We start from the raw sequence: 9,883 nt of genomic DNA, 5'->3' as shown, positions 1-9,883 counted from the left end.
TTGGAAAGGGCTCTCAAACTGATGGATACACGATCGGTTTGCTTAGTGAATGTAGCCCTATGTCTCTTCCAGCTTACCGAATTTGTCTGGCTCTGGCCTACGCCCAAGCTCAGTAGGTACAGACTGGCGGTCCCTACTGAGCTTGGGCGAAGGCCAGAGCCAGACAAATCCAGTAAGCTGGAAGAGACATAATCCTGGGGCTCTTTAACCACAGCTTGGGCCAGGCACGTCTCTCACACTGGAAGGAACAGCCAAGTCCAAGGTGTAACTGAACAAAATGTAACTGTTATTAACTTTGATGCTGGGTTAATGACACAACAATTTACAATTTCTTCTTAAATGCTTTGGCAGCCAGTAGGCGCAAAGCATTTCACAACAGTTCTTCACACTTCTTACTCTTGATTTCTTTTGCTGTGGTTTGCAAATGCTCGGTCTCTGTCCCCCCCCCCCCCCTCCCTTTCAGGGGCAAAAAAAGTTGGGTGTCCCTCAGCACAGGGCCCTGGTGGGAAAAAAGAATAACCAAGCCCTGGAGTCTTCCTATAACTTCCTCTTTTCTCTGAATTTAGTTGTCTCTAATCCACTTTGATATTACCTGTCAAAAGAACCTAAGACTAGCCTTCCTGGGTCAGACCAATGGTCCATCAAGCCCAGTAGCTCGTTCTCATGGTGGCCAATCCAGGTCACTAGCACCTGGCCAATAGAATAGCAACATTCCGGAATCCATGCTACCAATCCAGGGCAAGCAGAGGCTTCCTCCATGTCTTAATAACAGACTATGGACTTTTCCTCCAGGAATTTATCCAAACCCTTCTCAAAACCAGCTACATTATCCATGAAGGAGACTCCCTTCATGGAGGGTGCTAGGACTTTGGCGGGAGCATGAGCTCAACTCTCCTCTTCCTTTTATACACACCCTCCTCCTAGAGAAAACGGACCTCATACCCCTCCCACTAGACATGCTAGCCTAGTTCACCACTTAGTGACCTACTGACAAATCCACTGACTCTGTCTCTATGGCAGAGGCATGTACATGTTTCCGTGTGTGTGTAGATAAGAACAGAGAAATAGCTATCCTTGGTTAGTTCAATGGTCCATCCAGCCCAGTCTCCTGTTTCCAACAGTGGCCAACTCAGGTCCCAAGTACCTGGCAAAAACCCAAAGAGTAGCAACATTCCAGAGCTGAGATTGTGATGTCATAATGCCTCATTCCACCAATGCCCAAGAGCCAACTTCATCAGTGATGTCATAATGACTTGATCCTATACTTGGCTCATGTAAGAACTGCCGTACTGGGCCAAGCAATGGTCCATCCAGCCCAGTATCCTGCTTCCAACAGTGGTCAATCCAGGTCACAAGTGCCTGGCAGAATCCCAAAGACTGTAACCTGTATGTGTGTATTTTGTACAATTCTCCAAAAACGTATATCTTATTTATACTTAAAACATGGTTAGATCCTAATTTAAACCCTGATAAGAGAAAAAAATATCCCTATTGGATAAACTACCCAGACAAAAGAGATATATTTTCAGAATTTATTCAACAAAAAAATTCAACAATATGTATATACCGTACTTGTCTGAAAAAAAAAAAAAAAAAAAGCAGCTATCTCTTCCTTGAGTGACTCTTTGCTCCACTTTCAGCAGTAACAACTCTGCTTCCTGTAACGGTTCTTCAGTCTCTCCCATCTCTCTTCGGGAATTTTGACCTTTTCTTCCATTCAGACTTTTTCAATGCTGATTTAAGTCTATATGTGTGGAAAAAGAAAGGGAGAATGATGAAATGTGGGGAGATATTAAACCGTCAGGGGTAAAGAGCAAATAACAGAGGTGAAAAGAGGTAAAAAGAGTGAGGGGTGATTGATTAGGAGTATAGTTAGGGTGAGCAGACATCCAGGGAAACCCAGACATGTCCTCTTTATAGAGGACTGTGGGTGACCGGATGGACTTTCCCAAAACAGGTAGTTTGTCTGGGTTTTGGAAAGCCCCCACCTCCCGGCTGCGTCTGGAAGGTCTTTGAACAATGCCGGGTGATGTCACACAGATCTGCGCATGCTCGGAGATCCTACAGATGCGGCCTGGAGGTCGGAAAACAAAGACGAGGCTTTACAGGGGTGGGACTAGAAGCAGAATGGGGCGGGGTTATGGGCAGAATGGGGCAGGGCCATGTGTCCGGGTTTCTCTAGACAAAAAATCTGGTAACCCTAAGTATAATAATATTTACCGCTAATGCAATTATTACTGTTCTGTTGTCTATCCTATTTCCGGATTGTGTAATTACTTAGAATTAAAAAATGAAGGATGGGTGAGCCATTGTGCACAGTGATCCGTCAAAGGCGCGCCTGACAATAGCGCCCTGACAGTTGCATGTAAGACAAATGCGTGCACTGAATGGGAGGTAACCCTCAAATGCGCCCCGACGGTGGATATATTTTGTCTTTTTGAAGGAAACAAAGTAACCCTCTTTTTTGAGGGGGGGGATGAGGGGAACTGCCCCCAATACACTTAAAATATTCACTTCCCATCTAGTGTTAGGGGAAGGTTTATCTGGAAGGCCCTGATTTGCTCAGACTCCTCAGGCCCTGCCCCTTGGGAGGGGCTTGAGGCCCCTAAGTCCACTCCCAAGGGACAGGTCCTGAGGAGTCTGAGCAAATCAGGGGCTTCCAGATATCCACTTATGGCAGATTCAGTCACGGGGCACAATTGACGGGGCACCATTGTCATGCGCACTTGCCATGCGCAGATTTGTCGGTGTACCATTGTGCGCTGCCTTAGATCTTTAGCTTGGTACTCTTACTCCTGAATAACGGAAGCTTCAAATGCACCCAAAGCAGTGTACAATGCATTGAATAGTAATCAGGTACTCTTTAAGTATTTTCCCTATCTGTCCTGGCAAGCTCTCAATCTAACTGTGGTACCTGGGGGCAATGGAGGGATTAAGTGACATGCCCGGAATCCCAAGGAGCAGGCTGGGATCAAACTCACAACCTCAGGGTGTTGAGCCAGCAGCAATAACCACTAGGCCACGCCTCCATGTTCCAGGAGAGGCAGAACCAAGCAAACCTAATTCATCTCTAGCGGTTGATTAAATCTGATCCTGAACAGCAGGTCTCTGCTTCTTCTGGATCAGCTTCCCTTTCTAGTTTGACTTGGGTTGTAGGTTTCATCTTATCCACAATTGTTCAGCCGTTCCTACCTGACAAATGGGTGTCGGGTCAAAAGCGCGCCGGGACAAAGGCGCGCGCAGACAATTGAGCGCAGCGCGGAGGCGCGCACCGCAGAAAATTACTGTTTTTACGGCTCCGACGGGGGGGGGGGGGGCGTGGGGGCGCGCCGCGTTGTGGGGTGTGTGGGGGGTTGTAACCCCCCACATTTTACTGAAAACTTCACTTTTTCCCTATTTTTAGGGAAAAAGTTAAGTTTACAGTAAAATGTGGACGGTTACAACCCCCCACCCCCCCCACAATGCCGGCGCGATCTCTATTAAGTAAACTGGGGGGGCTCCCCAACAAACCCCCCGTCGGAGCCCCTAAAAACTGTAATTTTCTTCGGCGCGCGCCTCCGTCTTGCGCTCAGTTGTCGGCAGGCGCCTTTGTCTTTCGCGGGGTTGTCTATGAACCGACAAATGTAACCCGGGTCACTAAGTGGTATAGTTATCAAATCAGGTCTAGCACAGGTCCTGCTTTATGCAATGTTATTGTCTTGAACAGTTTTCCAATGATTGAGCGTGCCATGAAGGCAACACTCCAGCAGAGGGCCATCATATTTGACTACAGAGAAACCTGGACACATGGCCCCACCCGCCCCTCCTTGTTCAGTCTCCAGCCCCGCCCTCAAAAAGCCTTGTCTCTTTTTCCTGACCTCCAGGCCGCGTCCGGAGGGCCTCCAGCGTGGGCGGATTCATGCGACGTCATCCGCGCATACTTGTTGAAGCCCCTCCAGATGCGGCTGGAGCTCAGGGCTTTCCATATTTTGGGGAAAGTCCATCCACAAACCCGACATGTCCGGGTTTTCGCCGATCTCTGGTAACCCTACACCAACACCTATTGATATTTGGTATCTTTTCAGTTGTTGCTCCCCCAGCTTTGGAACGCTCTTCCCACTCTCTTGAGAATAGAACAAAATCTAAACCGTTTCAAAGGCCTTCTTAAGAGCCATTTATCTAAAGAAGCGTTCAGTATTTAAATCTTACTGCAATTTCTACCTGTCAATCTTTTAAAAGAAACAATTTACAGAATTCCCTCTCCTTTTCTTCTCTCCTTAATTGTTCTCCTAAATCAATTGTATTTCCTCCCCATCGACCACCCGTTTTGTTTAAGTTTAAGTTGTTTTATCTTCTTTAATTTGTATAGTTACTGGCGTTTTTATTTTTATCCCCCTTTAAATTTTATCTGTAACTCGCTTAGAAGTTTGATAAGCGACATGGTCTAATTTTAATACAAACTTGAAACTTGGTAGTGGAGACAGCTGTCTACGTTGCCAAGGTTAGAAGTCACAGGCTAGAAACATAGAAAGATGACGGCAGATAAGGGCCATATAGCCCATCAAGTCTGCCCACACTATTTACCCACCCTCTTAAGTCTTCTGACCCCTTAAGTATAATTGTAATTATACTGTCACTCTACTGACCCGCTCGTTCAAGTCCTAGTGACCCTATCCCTTGGCATGACCTCGTAGGGATCCCACATGGGTATCCCATTTGTTCTTGAAGTCTGGGATGCTGCGTGCCTCGACCACCTGCACTGGAAGCTTGTTCCAATGCTCGATCACTCTCTCCGTGAAGAAGTACTTCCTGGCGTCTCCACGAAACTTCCCTCCCCTGAGTTTGAGCGGATGTCCTCTTGTGGTCGAGGGTCCCCTGAGAAGAAAGATATCGTCTTCCACCTCGACCCGTCCCGTGATGTACTTAAATGTCTCAATCATGTCTCCCCTCTCCCTACGCTCTTCAAGACTAGGACTATGCCAGTTGAAGTCTGGATTCTGAAATGAAGTACCAGAAATAGGGTTACCATATATGTAGACATAAAAAAGAGGACTCATGGCCCCACCCTGTTCTGCCACCAGCATCCCCCCCCCCCACACACACACACAAATCTCATCTCCTCTCCTTCCCTGAGCTCGGGGCTACATTATCGTGTCGCATCCATGCATACCAGGAGGCCATCCCAGACTCAGCCCCAAGCTCAGTGCCTTCCAAAACCCGGTTTGCAATTATATTGCAAGTCACTTTCACCAATTAGCCTTCCGATGTAGAATCCCATTAGGTTCTGATCATATTGTCCTTGGTAGCAACATTTTAAGTCCAGTATATTCTGGTGGAAGTGCTCACCTTGCCCTGAGTATGGTCCCATGTTTTCCTTGAATGTTTCAAAATGAGCATCAAGGACATAGACTTTGGGAGACATCCTAAAGCCCATTTTACTGTAATTCTTCACCAGATTCTCAACCAGCTCCACTTAGTTTCTGGCGTTGTGATTGCCCAGTAAGACCCAAACCACTGTGACAAAGCCGTTCCAAGCACTTTCTCTTTCCTAATTAGCATCTTGGGAAATTCCTTGTACTCCAGGATCATCTTTATCTGTGGTCCAACAAAGAACATAAGAATTGCCACTGCTGGGTCAGACCAGTGGTCCATCGTGCCCGGCAGTCCGCTCCCGCGGCGGCCCTTAGGTCAAAGACCAGTGCCCTAATTGAGTCTAGGCTTGACTGCATACGTTCTGGATCAGCAGGAACTTGTCTAACTTTGTCTTGAATCCCTGGAGGGTGTTTTCCCCTATAACAGCCTCTGGAAGAGCGTTCCAGATTTCTATCACTCTCTGGGTGAAGAAGAACTTCCTTATGTTTGAACTTTGCCTCAGACAGATTAGAGAAGATGTCTTGAAGGTTCTTCAAGGCTGTTCACTCCTTATCAAGAGCTCTGACAAATTGTTTCATTAGGCCCAATTTGAGCTGTAGTTGTGGCATCAGCACCTTCCTGGGTCCATCAGTGGTTCCCATTTGATGTTGTTTACCCCCACAGAAAACTCAGTCCACTGTGGCTAGTCCCACCATTGGTGGTGCACCTTTGTGTCCTTGCTGTTCCAAAAGCAGATATAGCAGGGAAACTTGGTAAAACTTTCTTGGAGACCCACTAGGAAAGCTACCGTTTTGAAGTCTCCAACAGAGAATGACACGGGAACAAAGTTCCCTGTCCCATCCCCTCCCTGTCCCCATGAGCTTTGTCCCATCTCCCACGAACTCTGTCTGATCCCATCTGCACAAACCTCGAGTAGTATCACATTATTAAAGTATAAAAAGGAACAATATTCCTACAGAACAAGAATCAACAAAACCCCTGTCTCCCTTCCCCTCTCACAAATATCCCCTCCATTATCGAGAAAACTGAACAAGCCACATTACTACAGATTGCGACATAGAAAAATCACGCTAACAGAATACGTGGGTCGCACACACAGGACACAAATGCCAAATCCATAATAGCTGACTAAAAATAAACATAGAGTCATTTAAACTAAAATCCCAAGAAGCCACACCTTCCATGCAGTAAACACCAAAGCAATAGAAAGATCCATTTCCCCCCTGAAGGCCTGCACCCCCCCCCACGAAGGCCTACACTCCACCCCTGAAGGCCTGTACCCCACCTGAAGGCCTGTCTCCCCGAAGGACTGTTCCCCACCGAATGACTGGCCCCTCCCCCCAGAAGGCCTGTGTGTTCCCCTCTGGCCTCCTGCACCTCCCTTTACCCGATTGCAGCAGAGAGCAGCCTGCAGAAAGGATCACGGGTACTTTAGCGACCCTTGCAGGTTGCCATAGGCCTCAGGAGCTGTCATCCTTCTGCCGCGGTCCTGCCCCGTCTCTGATGTCAGAAGCAGGATCGCAGCAGAGGGATGACAGCTCCTGAGGCCTATGGCAACCTGCAAGGATCGCTAAAGTACTCGCAGTCCTTTCTGCAGGCTGCTCTCTGCCGTAATCAGGTAAAGGGAGGTGCGGGTGGCAAGGGGGAAGCCAGACAGTGCAGCGCTTCCTGACTGACCCTTCCCCCTCGCCCTCTATAGCAGGACCGGCAGCACCGGCCAGCAAGAGGCAATGCTGCTGATCCTGCTTTAGGGGGCCATGAGAAGGGAAGTTCCTGGGCCATGACTCCAAGGCCGGGAGCACCCCCCTCCCCTGCCCCCCCTTGGTACGCCACTGCACGGTAGGAATAGTCTTAGGGGAGTGCGACAAGGGTAACTGCCCCCTGGCCAGAGAAAGTCCTAAGCCTGCTGGAAGCTGAAGAAGGCACAGCCTGGCAGTGGGCTTTGTGGTCCACAGTTATGTCTAACACCAGGTCTGGCAAGATACACATTTCAAATTGGATAGATTCTAATTATAAAATAGAAAATAAAAATTATTTTTTTTCTATCTTTTGTTCTCTCATCATTTTATTCTTCAGATCATTCTGTTTTCTCTTGGCTCATTCACCAGGGTCTCCTGATCATTTGACCTTTCTCCATGCTCACCAACCATCTTCCATCTCTGTGGATGTATTTTTCCCCATGTTCGGCATCTCCCTTTTCTGTGTCTCCCATGCTTCCCTTTCTAGTATTTCCCTTGTGCCCATCTCCCTGCCTTCAGGGAGATATGATTGAAATCTACAAAATCCTGAGTGGAGTAGAATAGGTACAAGTGGATCAATTTTTCACTCCGTCAAAAATTACAAAGACTAGGGGATATTTGATGAAGTTACAGGGAAATACTTTTAAAAACCAAAGGAAATGTTTTTTCACTCAGAGAATAGTTAAGCTCTGCAACGCATTGCCAGAGGATGCGGTAACAGCGGACAGTGTAGCTAGTTTTAAGAAAGGTTTGGACAAGTTCCTGGAGGAAAAGTCCATAGTCTGTTATTGAGAAAGACATGGGGGAAGCCACTGCCTACCCTGGATCGGTAGCATAGAATGTTGCCACTCAGGGATTCCGCATGGAATGTTGCTACTATTTGGGGTTCCGGAATCCTGCTTACTTCTTGAGATGCTGGAATGTTGCTACTCCTTGGGTTTGGGCCAGGTACTAGGGACCTGGATTGGCCACTATGAGAATGGGCTACTGGGCTTGAAAGACCATGAGTCTGACCCAATAAGGCTATTCTTATGTTCTTATGTCCTCCCCTCTGTCCAGTATCACTCTTCTATGTCCCTATGCCCACCCTAAGTTCAGCATCTCCCTTCTGTGTTCTATTCTCTCCCATGTCCCTCTGCGTCCATACAGGTTACAGGCTTCATTTATTTGATAAACTGCTAACTCACCGAAAGAAAATAAAGTGGTTTACAATTTTAAAAAATGCAATTAAAATCAAAAAGAAAAGAAGGCCATCCTAAAAAGGAAAGCCCATCCCAAAAGCCTCCCCATAGTCGATCCCCAAATAAACACAGAAGCACTCCACATTCACACTAGTAAAACCTAAAACTGTATTCCAAAAGCTTTCAAAGATTTCTTAAACCTAGGCAGAGAAGTTTCCAATTTCAATGGCTGTGGAAGTGAATTCCATAATGCTGAACCCCCCCCTCCCCTCGCTTTTCTTGTATGATCTAATTTTGCCTCATGTAATTTCCAACGGATGTTCTTGACTCAAGTGCAGTAATCTAGACGGATGGCAAGGCTTCAGCAACTTTAAAAAAAATTAGCGGAACCCTTGTTAACAGAATTTTAAAAACTAAATCAACTTTAATTGCCCCCGATAGTAAACTGGTAACCAATGCTCTTCAGTCGGGGGCGGGGGGGTTACATGATCTCATTTACTTTTTCCCATCCCCATGCAACATTCCCCTATGCTCCCATCCATGCCCACCATCTCCCCTCTTTTCGTATATCTCCCTGTGTCCAGCTTCTCCCCTCTCTTGCTCCCTTACCCCAATGGGTCTCTTGCCCTCTCTCTTGCCTCCCTCCCTCCATTATAGTCAATATTTCACTCCCTCTTCCTTCATCCCCTTGGTTCAGCATCTCTCTTTCCATTCCAACACCTCTCTAGGAGGGGAGGTGGGGAAAGAGGCATAGAGAAGCTCACCTCACTGCAATCACAGAGCAGTAAAATGCTTTGCTCCTGCACCCGTGGTAAACTTGCTGGGTTTCCCTCATTCCCATGGATTTACTGCAGTTTACCTCAGGTCCTCATCCCGTGTTGTTCTCTATTCTCCAATGACCTCCCCCTCCCCCCCTCCCAGCCGTTCTCATCTTACTTCAAGGCGCCTAGTTAGGTCTTGATGCTGGTGTAATCTTCTTTGAGGCGCATGGAGTGAGCCAGTGGAAGAGATGGGCACTTGTTCCCGTTATGGAGCAGCTCAGTTTTGATGTTCCTGGATGAGCTGTCTATGAAGAGACACCGCTTTTTTGGGTTACAGGTCATTCCAATTACCTCGAACAGACTGGTCACATTGTGGCAGAAGATGAGCCCATCTTGATGGGCGAAGAAGGTGGATAAAACTCCGTGGCGCTTCCTCTGATCTGTCACCTGCACCCTTTCATCTGAGTTCTACTGTTGAGCCTAGACGTCAAAAGGGCCCCTAAGTTTACTCAGCTTGGAATCAATCTGGAATGTTCTGCAGAAAAGGTAAATTTCAAAATATCAATTGGTCACAAAAGCAAAGTTGGAGGGGAACAATAGCCATTTTCTATACTTTTTTGGTAAAGCCAATTAAGAAAGAACACTTATTATCCAGGAACAAAAAAAAAATAAATAAAATTTTGTTACATGCAGATACATGACTAATTGAAAGCAACTAGACACAACCATTTGCACCAGCTATTTATTTAAAATTATTTATAGCTCTTATGATTATGGAACCTAGGGCGACCCCCCCCCATCTTATAAAAAACAGAGTAAATTTTGGATGACCTGGGAACCTTCTATACAG

The 9,883-nt window shown here is 46.8% G+C and overlaps 1 long non-coding RNA gene across 2 annotated transcripts in view; it reads right to left on the bottom strand.

Moving 5' to 3' along the window:
• Positions 1–1,592: 1,592 nt before the first annotated feature.
• LOC117365395 overlaps positions 1,593–9,883 on the bottom strand; it is a 35,406-nt gene continuing 27,115 nt past the window's right edge. The window contains exons 2-3 of one of the 2 annotated variants that reach the window (XR_004540407.1): positions 9,209–9,568; positions 1,593–1,744 (exon numbers count right to left, since the gene is read on the bottom strand). This is a non-coding gene — a long non-coding RNA (uncharacterized LOC117365395). The remainder of the gene's footprint in view (positions 1,745–9,208; positions 9,569–9,883) is intronic. The other variant, XR_004540406.1, reaches the window with a different exon arrangement.

The sequence above is a fragment of the Geotrypetes seraphini genome, chromosome 8, assembly GCF_902459505.1.
Source record: "Geotrypetes seraphini chromosome 8, aGeoSer1.1, whole genome shotgun sequence".
Lineage (NCBI taxonomy): Eukaryota > Metazoa > Chordata > Amphibia > Gymnophiona > Dermophiidae > Geotrypetes > Geotrypetes seraphini.
The sequence above is the reverse complement of the archived record's forward strand: the minus strand, read 5'-3'. Positions and strand labels throughout refer to the sequence as shown.